We start from the raw sequence: 15288 nt of genomic DNA on the forward strand, positions 1-15288 counted from the left end.
CACACCAGGCAAGCCCTCACCGGGTAGATCTCTGGCTCCCAGTTAAAATCAAATCCTGAGCATGCTAGCGCTAGGATCAAAGAGAGAGGCGAGGGTTAGAGAGCTGCTATCTTGGTAAAGGCCTGAAACTGCTAGTTCCCAAGAGGGTCTGCACTTTCAGTTATGACTGACTGTGAGACGAGAAGATGAAGATTTTCTGCACCCAGCATACATTGCAGCATGCTTAGGCAAATGAGGAGCGAGACCCACCAATCCCTCGCCACTTCGCTGAAAGCTCCTCCTCTGCATAAAGAGAACACTTTTACAAGGGAGCAGAGTGGCGCAGCGGAAGCGTGCTGGGCCCATAACCCAGAGGTCGATGGATCGAAACCATCCTCTGCTATAATATTTCTTGTTTTTTCTTCTGAGAACCAATCTGTCATTTCCACGCTACAAGCAAGGAAAAGCGCAGGCTTGTGCTAGCTGTTGGAAACAGCCCACTCCCACTCCGCAGGGTGGTGGTGGACTCCCCGAACACACTGTGGTAGCTTGGCTCGAGTGGTCAGGAAACAGGCACCGTGCTAAGCATACAATATAGCCATACAATAACCATGCGTGCATCCGTTCCAAAAACGACTCTACACCGTAAAAATTATGAAAATATCTTTCTTTATCTTTTTCTCTTAGTTGCTGATTGGGAAAATAAATAAGTCAATCACAATATACAAATTTTAAATAGTGCAGGTCAAATAAATACTGTCTGGAGATTCAATAAATAGGGGTGATCATAAATATAAAGGACATAAATAACAGTGCAGGTAATACAGGCAATTAAATATTCTGAGGCAATAAATACTGTCACCAATAAATATTGTACACCAACAAGCCCTGTGGACCAATAAATATAGTGAAGCAATAAATATGTAAAAACTCAATAAATACAGTGCCCCCAATAAATAATTAAAAGTATACAGCAACACTCATGTAATCAGATCACTTTTCAATTCTTAAGGGCTGATTTGGCCCAGGCACAGCTTGTAGGGTTGTGGAAGGCTTGAGGGGTTCTACTCCCTGGCTGGGACAAGGCTGAGGCCTAAACTGAGGTAGATCAAGGGGGGAATACCAGTGCCCTGGCTTTCTCTCTCCACACAACCTCTCTAGGTTAGTCCCAATTCACCCCTGGCACAGTCAGGTTGGTTCCAGCACCTCCCTAGCCCCTTAGAGCAGTCTCTCAGGTCTCCACAGGGCCTTAGGCGCCCTCTACTCCACTTACTGCCCTTTTTCTGATGCTCCGACGCCGCTGGAGTCGTGACGATGCCGTGAGGCGGTTCCGGTTCGATCTCGGCGGCCTCGGCACAATGTCAGTTCTTTGACGACGCCGGTAGGCGGTTCCGGTCCGATGTCGGCGGCCTCGGGCAGTCTCTACTCGATGTCGACTTCGGGCGGCTCCGGTCCGATGGCGCTCTCGGCTTCGATGACGTCGGCCGGCCTGGCCTCGATGTCGACTTCCGGCGACTCCGGGGTGCGATCCTCACCCCCGACCTCCGGTGCTCCTCCTCTCAGGTTCCGGGCGACTCCGGAGTGCGATCCTCACTCCCGACCTCCGGTACACTTCACCTCGGTCTCCGACGACTCCGGAGGGCGGACTTCACTCCTCCGATGACGCCGCTCACTCGACCTCGGTTAACTTCCTCCTCGACCTCTGGTATTCCTCACGACCTCCGTCGGCGCCCTCTCACGACCTCAGGCGGCTCCGGGTACGACGTCTGCTTCTTCAGTCAGTGCCGCTTCTCCACCTCGGGCTCCAGGTCTCAGGCTACTCGACGCCGGACTCCAGGGAAACCAGTTTCCAGGTCAGGATCTTGCTGCTTTCTGCTTCTAAGGCCTGTTCCTGCTGTCCAGGTCCTTAGGATGAGTTTTTCTGGCTTCTTCCCACACAGGGCTACAGGCTGGGATCCATCAGTAGGGACTAGTATCAAGGGTGGGTTTATGGACCCCACTCCAGGCACAAGTTTCCACCCCTGCTGCTTCACTCCTTCCTCCTTCACTGTTGTGCTGCTCTCTCTTCACCAGTCAGGTGCCAACTGCCAGCTCCAACTGCCAACTGCCTCTCTTATCCTCCCAACATTCTAAACGGTCTCCAACTGTCACAGAGTTCTGGAATCTCCTGGAATGTTCTGGAAGGTGCTGGTAGGTTCCAGTGGATGCTGGTGATGTCACAGGTGGCCACCATTTTGTGCTCCAGGCCCTCAGACAGAAGTTTCAGGGGTAGCTAAAATGGTTCCCTGAATCTGTAGCAACACGAAAAAGTCTGGTGGTTCCCAAAAAGGAAAAATTCAAACAGGGTTTGAGGCAAAAGTGGGACAAAAAAAATAATGATGAGGAGGGACCACCCAAAGGGCTGACAGGTCTAACACGCGTCCCCCCCAGCTGAAAGTGGGGAGAGCTACCCAACCCCTTGGGAGTTCTCATCACTAAGGCGGAAATACCTTGAGAGACCGTCTGCATTGGCGTGGTCCACTCCAGGCCGATGTTCCACCTGAAAGTCCATCCCCTGTAGGGAAATAGACCACCTCAACAACTTGGGATTCTCCCCCTTCATTTGCATCAGCCAACGAAGGGGTCTGTGGTCGGTCTGAACTAGGAAGTGCGATCCAAACAGGTATGGCCGCAACTTCTTCAGAGCCCATACCACTGCAAAGGCTTCGCGCTCTATTGCACTCCACTTCTGTTCCCTGGGAAGTAGTCTCCGGGATAGGAAGACCACGGGTTGATCCAGACCCTCTTCGTTGAGTTGCGATAACACTGCCCCAATGCCATGTTCTGATGCATCTGTCTGGACAATGAACTTCTTGGAAAAGTCTGGGGCCCTTAAGACCGGGGCCTCGCACATGGCTTTCTTCAATTTCTCAAAGGCTTGCTGACAAGCCTCCGTCCAGACTACCCGTCGAGGTTGTTTCTTGGACGTGAGCTCCGTGAGAGGGGCTACGATGGTACCGTACCCCTTCACGAAGCGGCGATAGTATCCCGTGAGGCCCAAAAATGCTCGGACCTCAGTCTGTGTCTTGGGGGGTTCCCAGGCCATGATGGCCTCGATCTTCGCCTGGAGGGGTTGCACCGTTCCCCTACCCACCAAGTGTCCAAGGTACACTACCGACCCCTGCCCGATCTGGCACTTGCTGGCCTTGATCGTCAATCCAGCTTGTCTCAGGGCCTGGAGAACAGCTTGCAGGTGACGCAAGTGATCCTCCCAGCTGTTACTGAAGACGGCTATGTCATCCAGATAAGCAGCAGAGAAACTCTCCATTCCGATGAGGATCTGGTTTACCAGGCGCTGAAACGTGGCAGGTGCGTTCTTGAGCCCAAAGGGCATCACACAGAACTGGTAGTGGCCATTGGGCGTGGAGAAGGCTGACCTTTCCCTTGCTCCATCAGTCAAAGAGATCTGCCAGTACCCTGAAGTAAGGTCAAAGGTACTTAGATATTGGGCAGCTCCCAGCCGGTCAATTAATTCATCCGCCCTAGGGATAGGATGTGCATCAGTCTTTGTCACTGAATTCAGTCCCCGGTAGTCCACACAGAACCTCAGTTCTGGTTGGGCACCCGGTGGTGCAGCTTTCGGTACTAACACCACCGGACTAGACCAGGGGCTGCTAGAAGGTTCAATCACTCCTAGCTCCAGCATCTTAGTGACTTCACTATGAATGCTGGCCTTCACCTTGTCTGACATCCGGTAGATCTTGGACTTCACAGGTGGGCTGTCTCCTGTGTCCACGTCATGGACGCACAGGTGAGTCCTACCCGGGACAAGGGAGAACAACGAAGAGTACTGCCCCAGGACCTGGCGACAGTCCTCCTGCTGTTCAGGAGTTAGAGATGGGGAGAGAATCACTCCCTCCACCGACCCATCCTTCTCTTGAGACGCAAACAGATCAGGGAGAGGCTCGCTTTCCACGTCCTCTCCTCCGTCAGTCACCATCATCAAGATGACTTCGGGCCTCTCGTGGTGGGGTTTGAGGCGGTTGGCATGCAGCACCCGCAGGGGCTGACGAGGGGTCTTCAGGTCCACCAAGTAGGTAGCCTTACCCTTCTTCTCCAACACCTCAAAGGGTCCTGACCAGCGATCCTGGAGGGCACTAAGCTCTCCGGGTTCGATCACCCACACCTTCTGGCCAGGCTCCAACTCCACCGGGTGAGCGTTGTGGTCATACCACGCCTTCATCACTGCTTGGCTGGCTTCCAGGTTGTCAGAAGCTTGCTTCCACAACTTAGCCATTTGGCTCCGGAAGGCCAGCATGTAGCTCACCACATCCTGGGGGAGCTTTCTGGGAGTTCTTTCCCATCCGTCTCTCACCAGGTTAAGAGGTCCACGTACAGGGTGCCCATACAGAAGCTCGAAGGGGCTGAAGCCCACTCCCTTCTGTGGCACTTCCCTGTAGGAGAAAAGTAAACAGGGTAGGAGGACGTCCCATTTCCTCCGCAGGCTTTCAGGCAGACTTCTGATCATGCCTTTTAAGGTTTTGTTAAACCTTTCCACCAGACCATTGGTCTGGGGGTGGTAAGGAGTTGTGAACCGGTAGGTCACTCCACACTCCTTCCACATTGCCCGCATATATGCTGACATGAAGTTGGTCCCCCTGTCGGACACATCTTCCTTGGGAAAACCCACTCGGGTAAAGATTCCCATCAGGGCCCTAGCCACAACAGGTGCTGTTATGGTCCTCAGAGGTATTGCCTCTGGGTACCGTGTGGCATGATCCACCAGGACCAGGATAAACCTGTGACCAGCTGATGTTGGTGGATCTAACGGACCCACAATGTCGATGCCCACCCTTTCAAAGGGGGTGCTAACGACAGGAAGTGGTTCCAGGGGAGCTTTCAGCTTCACCCCTGTTTTCCCACTGGCTTGGCAAGACACACATGTCCGGCAGTAGGTATCGGACGACACTTTCATCTGAGGCCAATAAAAGTGTGGGACAAGACGGGCGAAGGTCTTGTCTTGCCCCAGGTGTCCTGCCAAGGGGATCTCGTGAGCCAACTCTAAAAGGAAGGCTCGATAACGTTGAGGAACTACCAAGGCTCGTGACGATCCATGTAGGGGTGCCTTGGGTTCACTGTAGAGGAGGCCATCCTCCCAGTAAACACTGTAGTTCCCTTCAACGTTCCCTGCTGCCTGGGCTTCGGCCTGTCGCCTCAGCCCCTCAAGGGTAGGGCACTCCCTCTGGCCCTGGCAGAATTCCTCCCTGGACGGGCCTCCCTCCACGTGCCACTCGGCCGGGATGGGTAGGTCCTCCAGGTTGGTAACGTCCCCCTCCGCAGACTCCTGGTCCACCACCTCCGGTGGCCTATCCGTCCTACGGGGTGGAGACGCCGAGGCAGGCTCCTCCTGTCCTCGGTTCTTCCCTTGACTGGCAGCTGGCTGGGCCTTTGTTTCAGGCTCCAGCCGGAATGAACTCCCTCTTCGGGTAGTCTCGGACCTTGTGCTAACACAGGCCCAGTCAGGTGTACCCAGCATCTCGGTGTGAGTCCGGTATTCCACCTCCTTCCAAGCGTTGTGCTCCATGTCATTGCCCAGCAGACAATCGACTGGCACGGCAGGGCTTACGGCAACTCGAAGTGAACCTGCAACCCCCCCCCATTCAAAGGGAACCTCGGCCACTGGATAGTGACCTGTTCTGCCGTCAGCCATCGCGGCTGGGTGGAGTACATCGGGAATTACCTGCTCTGGAGACACCAGTTGACTACGCACCATAGTCATACTGGCTCCTGTGTCTCTCAGAGCCTCCCCTCTTTGGCCGTTGATGGTGATCCACTGCCCATACTTTGCGGTATTTGCGGGCACCTGGATCTTAGGAACCATCTCCCGTTCTCCCAGGGACACTAAAGTGACACCCGCCCACTCCCTTCCCTTAGTTAAGGGCATCTCCTCCCCGAGCACTACACTAGCTACTCCGGGGGGCTTTCCTCCAGTGGGAGGGGGTGATCGTTTCTGACACTTCGGATCTCCTTTATAGTGTCCAACGCCACCGCACTCATAGCAATGGACAACCCTTGGCTGCTGACTCTGGCCAGGATTAGGGTTTCTGGGTGGGTTAGCCTTAGAGGTGAATCCTGTTCCCTTCCCTTGGAAGTTATTTTGGGGGCCTTTGGAGAACTCCTTTTTCTTTTCCCCTCCCTCTTTCTTCTGGGGGGCGCCCTGTCCGGTCTTTTGAGTATCCCCTCCAGTCCCCCTTGTGGACACCCGGGTACTAGCCCAAATGTCCGCCTCCTCAGCAAGCTTCCGGGGGCTGGTCAGCTTGCTATCCACCAGGTGTTGCCGCAGTTCAGGGAAACATTTCTCGAGTAGGTGTTCCTTCAGTACTAGGTCAAACAGCTCCTCGTAGTTCCTTACTTCACTGCCCTGAATCCAACCTTCCAGTGCCTTCTTTGCATAGTCCAGGAAGTCCACCCAATTCTGTGTGCCCAGTTTGTGACTACCCCTGAACTTCTGTCTGTACTTTTCAGGTGTTAGTCCAAACTTTCTGATGAGCGCCAGTTTCATGGTGGGGTAGTGGGTCTGCTCATCCTCTTCGAGGGCCAATAAAGCATCCCTACCAGCTGGAGGCATGTACTTATACAATCCCCCTCCCCAATACTTCACCGGAACCCCATGGGCCCTCAACGAGACCTCATAGGCTGCTAGCCACTTGGCGATGTCGTCACCCGCCCCATAGCTAGCTACTATGTCCTTTGGCAGGTAGGGTTTGGATTCCCTGGTGATTTCTTGGTTTTGGCTGCCACCATTAGGAACAGTTGGTGCCCCAATTCTTAGGATCTGAAGCTCTATCTCTTTCAGTCTTATCTCATGAGCCATCCTCTCTTTCTCCGTCTCATGAGCCAACCTCTGTTCCTCCTTCTCCTTCTCCAGCTTTGCTAAATCCCATGTGAGCTGTCTTTTCTCTCTCCGATCTGCTAACTCCATGCTGGATAAGCCCCCGCTAGAGACAGTGCTGCCCTTCCTAGAAAGTGTCCTGGGCCCTGCTGACAGGTTCCCCACCTCAGGTTGGTACATCTCAGCCCCCTCGGGGTTAGGCTCTCCATCCCTGTCTTCCTCCTCAGCCTTGCTTTCTCGGCGTGCCTCCCCCCAAGCCCTTAAGCTGGTTTGGAGTGCACCCTTCTTTGCTCCTGGGGGACAGTACACCCCCTCCCGCTGGCAAAACTCCCTGAGTTGGGCCACAGTGTACGTTTCTAAATCTTCCAGTACAAACTCCATCTTGCCCACTCAGGTTAGAGGACAGGTTTTGTGCAGTAACAATGCAGGGGGGTACCTTTAGTAATACCTCCTCCCACCACCAGAGTAAATTTGGAAAAAACAAAAACCCACAATTTGGAAGGCCGCTGTGAGAAAACTCCCGGTGTAGGCCTATGGACTACCCACAGTTATTGTTGAGTATATGTAGGCACAGCTCTATCCCACCACTGAACACCAATTTATGTTGGAAACAGCCCACTCCCACTCCGCAGGGTGGTGGTGGACTCCCCGAACACACTGTGGTAGCTTGGCTCGAGTGGTCAGGAAACAGGCACCGTGCTAAGCATACAATATACCCATACAATAACCATGCGTGCATCCGTTCCAAAAACGACTCTACACCGTAAAAATTATGAAAATATCTTTCTTTATCTTTTTCTCTTAGTTGCTGATTGGGAAAATAAATAAGTCAATCACAATATACAAATTTTAAATAGTGCAGGTCAAATAAATACTGTCTGGAGATTCAATAAATAGGGGTGATCATAAATATAAAGGACATAAATAACAGTGCAGGTAATACAGGCAATTAAATATTCTGAGGCAATAAATACTGTCACCAATAAATATTGTACACCAACAAGCCCTGTGGACCAATAAATATAGTGAAGCAATAAATATGTAAAAACTCAATAAATACAGTGCCCCCAATAAATAATTAAAAGTATACAGCAACACTCATGTAATCAGATCACTTTTCAATTCTTAAGGGCTGATTTGGCCCAGGCACAGCTTGTAGGGTTGTGGAAGGCTTGAGGGGTTCTACTCCCTGGCTGGGACAAGGCTGAGGCCTAAACTGAGGTAGATCAAGGGGGGAATACCAGTGCCCTGGCTTTCTCTCTCCACACAACCTCTCTAGGTTAGTCCCAATTCACCCCTGGCACAGTCAGGTTGGTTCCAGCACCTCCCTAGCCCCTTAGAGCAGTCTCTCAGGTCTCCACAGGGCCTTAGGCGCCCTCTACTCCACTTACTGCCCTTTTTCTGATGCTCCGACGCCGCTGGAGTCGTGACGATGCCGTGAGGCGGTTCCGGTTCGATCTCGGCGGCCTCGGCACAATGTCAGTTCTTTGACGACGCCGGTAGGCGGTTCCGGTCCGATGTCGGCGGCCTCGGGCAGTCTCTACTCGATGTCTACTTCGGGCGGCTCCGGTCCGATGGCGCTCTCGGCTTCGATGACGTCGGCCGGCCTGGCCTCGATGTCGACTTCCGGCGACTCCGGGGTGCGATCCTCACCCCCGACCTCCGGTGCTCCTCCTCTCAGGTTCCGGGCGACTCCGGAGTGCGATCCTCACTCCCGACCTCCGGTACACTTCACCTCGGTCTCCGACGACTCCGGAGGGCGGACTTCACTCCTCCGATGACGCCGCTCACTCGACCTCGGTTAACTTCCTCCTCGACCTCTGGTATTCCTCACGACCTCCGTCGGCGCCCTCTCACGACCTCAGGCGGCTCCGGGTACGACGTCTGCTTCTTCAGTCAGTGCCGCTTCTCCACCTCGGGCTCCAGGTCTCAGGCTACTCGACGCCGGACTCCAGGGAAACCAGTTTCCAGGTCAGGATCTTGCTGCTTTCTGCTTCTAAGGCCTGTTCCTGCTGTCCAGGTCCTTAGGATGAGTTTTTCTGGCTTCTTCCCACACAGGGCTACAGGCTGGGATCCATCAGTAGGGACTAGTATCAAGGGTGGGTTTATGGACCCCACTCCAGGCACAAGTTTCCACCCCTGCTGCTTCACTCCTTCCTCCTTCACTGTTGTGCTGCTCTCTCTTCACCAGTCAGGTGCCAACTGCCAGCTCCAACTGCCAACTGCCTCTCTTATCCTCCCAACATTCTAAACGGTCTCCAACTGTCACAGAGTTCTGGAATCTCCTGGAATGTTCTGGAAGGTGCTGGTAGGTTCCAGTGGATGCTGGTGATGTCACAGGTGGCCACCATTTTGTGCTCCAGGCCCTCAGACAGAAGTTTCAGGGGTAGCTAAAATGGTTCCCTGAATCTGTAGCAACACGAAAAAGTCTGGTGGTTCCCAAAAAGGAAAAATTCAAACAGGGTTTGAGGCAAAAGTGGGACAAAAAAAATAATGATGAGGAGGGACCACCCAAAGGGCTGACAGGTCTAACACTAGCTATGTGAGAAAAGACTTCTCAACTATCTGTCTCTGCTGAAACACAACAGAGTGATCGCCAAAGGATCAACCCCATACTTTGAAAGTAAAGATACCCAATTATAAGCATAAATGACTGGTGGGACCGTCACACGTTTTTCTGGGCATGCTTTGAATGTCATTCTTGCCTTTTCGTTCTGCTCTTATCATTCTCCTGGGCATTTCATGGAAGGCACTCTCTTTCTCTTCGCTGCTTTGCTTCCAATGCTGCCTAAATATGTTCATTTCCACTATTTGTACTACTGCTTTCCATTTCTTCTCTTCTGCACAGATTTGGCCTTGGTTTCAATCCCCAGTTCCTTACCCTCTACAAGAAACTTTCTACTGCTTTTCATGTTGGTATCTAAACCAAATGCACCATTGAAACTGGTGCAAGATAGTCATTGAACTCGGGGTTGTAATCTTTAGAACCGAGAGCAACCACATCATAGGGCGTTGGTGGTATAGTGGTGAGCATAGCTGCTTCCCAAGCAGTTGACCCGGGTTCGATTCCCGGCCAATGCAGTGCAAATTTTTATATGTTCTCCAAGCAGGATTTGTTTTAATGCAACATGTCACAAAACGGAAATATCATGAACAGATTAATCAGAAGTTAAATTAAAAAAAAAATGAAATACTTAGGCAGGCATCTCGATCGCCCCATCTGCTACATTCATTGTCCTATTAGATGCTATTTTCCAAAAAGCAGAGTCACCACTCACATGTGCTGGTAATAAATATGTTGCGGGCGGTAGACAATGAAAGGGCTGAACCCCGACTAGACATTCTAACTGTAGCATCTCTATATTAAAAAGCATTTCTAGGCAATATCTAGCATGTGAATAAAAGTAGGCAAGATCCACCGATGAATCTGGCAAAAGTCCCCAACGATTTTGTGCACACTTGTTCTCTCACCTGAATGCAGCGCCACCTTGTAGCCATCGGATGTAACTGCAGCTCACAAAATGTTATATCAGAGAGCAAGTTGAGAGGACTCCAAGAGGCAGATGTCCATGGAAAGAGCCTCTCATGACAGCAGGAAGGTTGGATATTTCAAGATGGCAACATTTCCTGTCCAACATCCTCACGTCCCGAACGCTCCCAAACGCTCAAAAGCCTCGCCCTCACCGGGTAGATCTCTGGCTCCCAGTTAAAATCAAATCCTGAGCATGCTAGCGCTAGGATCAAAGAGAGAGGAGAGGGTTAGAGAGCTGCTATCTTGGTAAAGGCCTGAAACTGCTAGTTCCCAAGAGGGTCTGCACTTTCAGTTATGACTGACTGTGAGACGAGAAGATGAAGATTTTCTGCACCCAGCATACATTGCAGCATGCTTAGGCAAATGAGGAGCGAGACCCACCAATCCCTCGCCACTTCGCTGAAAGCTCCTCCTCTGCATAAAGAGAACACTTTTACAAGGGAGCAGAGTGGCGCAGCGGAAGCGTGCTGGGCCCATAACCCAGAAGTCGATGGATCGAAACCATCCTCTGCTATAATATTTCTTGTTTTTTCTTCTGAGGACCAATCTGTCATTTCCACGCTACCAGCAAGGAAAAGCGCAGGCTTGTGCTAGCTATGTGAGAAAAGACTTCTCAACTATCTGTCTCTGCTGAAATACAAGAGAGTGATCGCCAAAGGATCAACCCCATACTTTGAAAGTAAAGATACCCAATTATAAGCATAAATGACTGGTGGGACCGTCACACGTTTTTCTGGGCATGCTTTGAATGTCATTCTTGCCTTTTCGTTCTGCTCTTATCATTCTCCTGGGCATTTCATGGAAGGCACTCTCTTTCTCTTCGCTGCTTTGCTTCCAATGCTGCCTAAATATGTTCATTTCCACTATTTGTACTACTGCTTTCCATTTCTACTCTTCTGCACAGATTTGGCCTTGGTTTCAATCCCCAGTTCCTTACCCTCTACAAGAAACTTTCTACTGCTTTTCATGTTGGTATCTAAACCAAATGCACCATTGAAACTGGTGCAAGATAGTCATTGAACTCGGGGTTGTAATCTTTAGAACCGAGAGCACCCACATCATAGGGCGTTGGTGGTATAGTGGTGAGCATAGCTGCTTCCCAAGCAGATGACCCGGGTTCGATTCCCGGCCAATGCAGTGCAAATTTTTATATGTTCTCCAAGCAGGATTTGTTTTAATGCAACATGTCACAAAACGGAAATATCATGAACAGATTAATCAGACGTTAAATTAAAAAAAAAATGAAATACTTAGGCAGGCATCTCGATCGCTCCATCTGCTACATTCATTGTCCTATTAGATGCTATTTTCCAAAAAGCAGAGTCACCACTCACATGTGCTGGTAATAAATATGTTGCGGGCGGTAGACAATGAAAGGGCTGAACCCCGACCAGACATTCTAACTCTAGCATCTCTATATTAAAAAGCATTTCTAGGCAATATCTAGCATGTGAATAAAAGTAGGCAAGATCCACCGATGAATCTGGCAAAAGTCCCCAACGATTTTGTGCACACTTGTTCTCTCACCTGAATGCAGCGCCACCTTGTAGCCATCGGATGTAACTGCAGCTCACAAAATGTTATATCAGAGAGCAAGTTGAGAGGACTCCAAGAGGCAGATGTCCATGGAAAGAGCCTCTCACGACAGCAGGAAGGTTGGATATTTCAAGATGGCAACATTTCCTGTCCAACGTCCTCACGTCCCGAACGCTCCCAAATGCTCAAATGCCTCACACCAGGCAAGCCCTCACCGGGTAGATCTCTGGCTCCCAGTTAAAATCAAATCCTGAGCATGCTAGCGCTAGGATCAAAGAGAGAGGAGAGGGTTAGAGAGCTGCTATCTTGGTAAAGGCCTGAAACTGCTAGTTCCCAAGAGGGTCTGCACTTTCAGTTATGACTGACTGTGAGACGAGAAGATGAAGATTTTCTGCACCCAGCATACATTGCAGCATGCTTAGGCAAATGAGGAGCGAGACCCACCAATCCCTCGCCACTTCGCTGAAAGCTCCTCCTCTGCATAAAGAGAACACTTTTACAAGGGAGCAGAGTGGCGCAGCGGAAGCGTGCTGGGCCCATAACCCAGAGGTCGATGGATCGAAACCATCCTCTGCTATAATATTTCTTGTTTTTTCTTCTGAGAACCAATCTGTCATTTCCACGCTACCAGCAAGGAAAAGCGCAGGCTTGTGCTAGCTATGTGAGAAAAGACTTCTCAACTATCTGTCTCTGCTGAAATACAAGGGAGTGATCGCCAAAGGATCAACCCCATACTTTGAAAGTAAAGATACCCAATTATAAGCATAAATGACTGGTGGGACCGTCACATGTTTTTCTGGGCATGCTTTGAATGTCATTCTTGCCTTTTCGTTCTGCTCTTATCATTCTCCTGGCCATTTCATGGAAGGCACTCTCTTTCTCTTCGCTGCTTTGCTTCCAATGCTGCCTAAATATGTTCATTTCCACTATTTGTACTACTGCTTTCCATTTCTTCTCTTCTGCACAGATTTGGCCTTGGTTTCAATCCCCAGTTCCTTACCCTCTACAAGAAACTTTCTACTGCTTTTCATGTTGGTATCTAAACCAAATGCACCATTGAAACTGGTGCAAGATAGTCATTGAACTCGGGGTTGTAATCTTTAGAACCGAGAGCAACCACATCATAAGGCGTTGGTGGTATAGTGGTGAGCATAGCTGCTTCCCAAGCAGTTGACCCGGGTTCGATTCCCGGCCAATGCAGTGCAAATTTTTATATGTTCTCCAAGCAGGATTTGTTTTAATGCAACATGTCACAAAACGGAAATATCATGAACAGATTAATCAGACGTTAAATTAAAAAAAAAATGAAATACTTAGGCAGGCATCTCGATCGCCCCATCTGCTACATTGATTGTCCTATTAGATGCTATTTTCCAAAAAGCAGAGTCACCACTCACATGTGCTGGTAATAAATATGTTGCGGGCGGTAGACAATGAAAGGGCTGAACCCCGACCAGACATTCTAACTCTAGCATCTCTATATTAAAAAGCATTTCTAGGCAATATCTAGCATGTGAATAAAAGTAGGCAAGATCCACCGATGAATCTGGCAAAAGTCCCCAACGATTTTGTGCACACTTGTTCTCTCACCTGAATGCAGCGCCACCTTGTAGCCATCGGATGTAAATGCAGCTCACAAAATGTTATATCAGAGAGCAAGTTGAGAGGACTCCAAGAGGCAGATGTCCATGGAAAGAGCCTCTCACGACAGCAGGAAGGTTGGATATTTCAAGATGGCAACATTTCCTGTCCAACGTCCTCACGTCCCGAACGCTCCCAAACGCTCAAAAGCCTCGCCCTCACCGGGTAGATCTCTGGCTCCCAGTTAAAATCAAATCCTGAGCATGCTAGCGCTAGGATCAAAGAGAGAGGAGAGGGTTAGAGAGCTGCTATCTTGGTAAAGGCCTGAAACTGCTAGTTCCCAAGAGGGTCTGCACTTTCAGTTATGACTGACTGTGAGACGAGAAGATGAAGATTTTCTGCACCCAGCATACATTGCAGCATGCTTAGGCAAATGAGGAGCGAGACCCACCAATCCCTCGCCACTTCGCTGAAAGCTCCTCCTCTGCATAAAGAGAACACTTTTACAAGGGAGCAGAGTGGCGCAGCGGAAGCGTGCTGGGCCCATAACCCAGAGGTCGATGGATCGAAACCATCCTCTGCTATAATATTTCTTGTTTTTTCTTCTGAGAACCAATCTGTCATTTCCACGCTACCAGCAAGGAAAAGCGCAGGCTTGTGCTAGCTATGTGAGAAAAGACTTCTCAACTATCTGTCTCTGCTGAAATACAAGAGAGTGATCGCCAAAGGATCAACCCCATACTTTGAAAGTAAAGATACCCAATTATAAGCATAAATGACTGGTGGGACCGTCACACGTTTTTCTGGGCATGCTTTGAATGTCATTCTTGCCTTTTCGTTCTGCTCTTATCATTCTCCTGGCCATTTCATGGAAGGCACTCTCTTTCTCTTCGCTGCTTTGCTTCCAATGCTGCCTAAATATGTTCATTTCCACTATTTGTACTACTGCTTTCCATTTCTTCTCTTCTGCACAGATTTGGCCTTGGTTTCAATCCCCAGTTCCTTACCCTCTACAAGAAACTTTCTACTGCTTTTCATGTTGGTATCTAAACCAAATGCACCATTGAAACTGGTGCAAGATAGTCATTGAACTCGGGGTTGTAATCTTTAGAACCGAGAGCAACCACATCATAGGGCGTTGGTGGTATAGTGGTGAGCATAGCTGCTTCCTAAGCAGTTGACCCGTGTTCGATTCCCGGCCAATGCAGTGCAAATTTTTATATGTTCTCCAAGCAGGATTTGTTTTAATGCAACATGTCACAAAACGGAAATATCATGAACAGATTAATCAGACGTTAAATTAAAAAAAAAAATGAAATACTTAGGCAGGCATCTCGATCGCCCCATCTGCTACATTCATTGTCCTATTAGATGCTATTTTCCAAAAAGCAGAGTCACCACTCACATGTGCTGGTAATAAATATGTTGCGGGCGGTAGACAATGAAAGGGCTGAACCCCGACTAGACATTCTAACTGTAGCATCTCTATATTAAAAAGCATTTCTAGGCAATATCTAGCATGTGAATAAAAGTAGGCAAGATCCACCGATGAATCTGGCAAAAGTCCCCAACGATTTTGTGCACACTTGTTCTCTCACCTGAATGCAGCGCCACCTTGTAGCCATCGGATGTAACTGCAGCTCACAAAATGTTATATCAGAGAGCAAGTTGAGAGGACTCCAAGAGGCAGATGTCCATGGAAAGAGCCTCTCATGACAGCCGGAAGGTTGGATATTTCAAGATGGCAACATTTCCTGTCCAACGTCCTCACGTCCCGAACGCTCCCAAA

The 15288-nt window shown here is 49.9% G+C and overlaps 2 non-coding genes across 2 annotated transcripts; both read left to right on the plus strand.

The window, feature by feature from the left end:
• Positions 1–9859: 9859 nt before the first annotated feature.
• Positions 9860–9931, plus strand: TRNAG-CCC (transfer RNA glycine (anticodon CCC)). The gene has a single exon. It is a non-coding gene; the product is annotated as a tRNA-Gly (tRNA).
• Positions 9932–13046: 3115 nt separating this feature from the next.
• TRNAG-CCC (transfer RNA glycine (anticodon CCC)) lies at positions 13047–13118 on the plus strand. Its single transcript has one exon. It is a non-coding gene; the product is annotated as a tRNA-Gly (tRNA).
• The last annotated feature ends 2170 nt before the right edge of the window (positions 13119–15288 follow it).

Source organism: Triturus cristatus, chromosome 11 (genome assembly GCF_964204655.1).
Source record: "Triturus cristatus chromosome 11, aTriCri1.1, whole genome shotgun sequence".
NCBI lineage: Eukaryota > Metazoa > Chordata > Amphibia > Caudata > Salamandridae > Triturus > Triturus cristatus.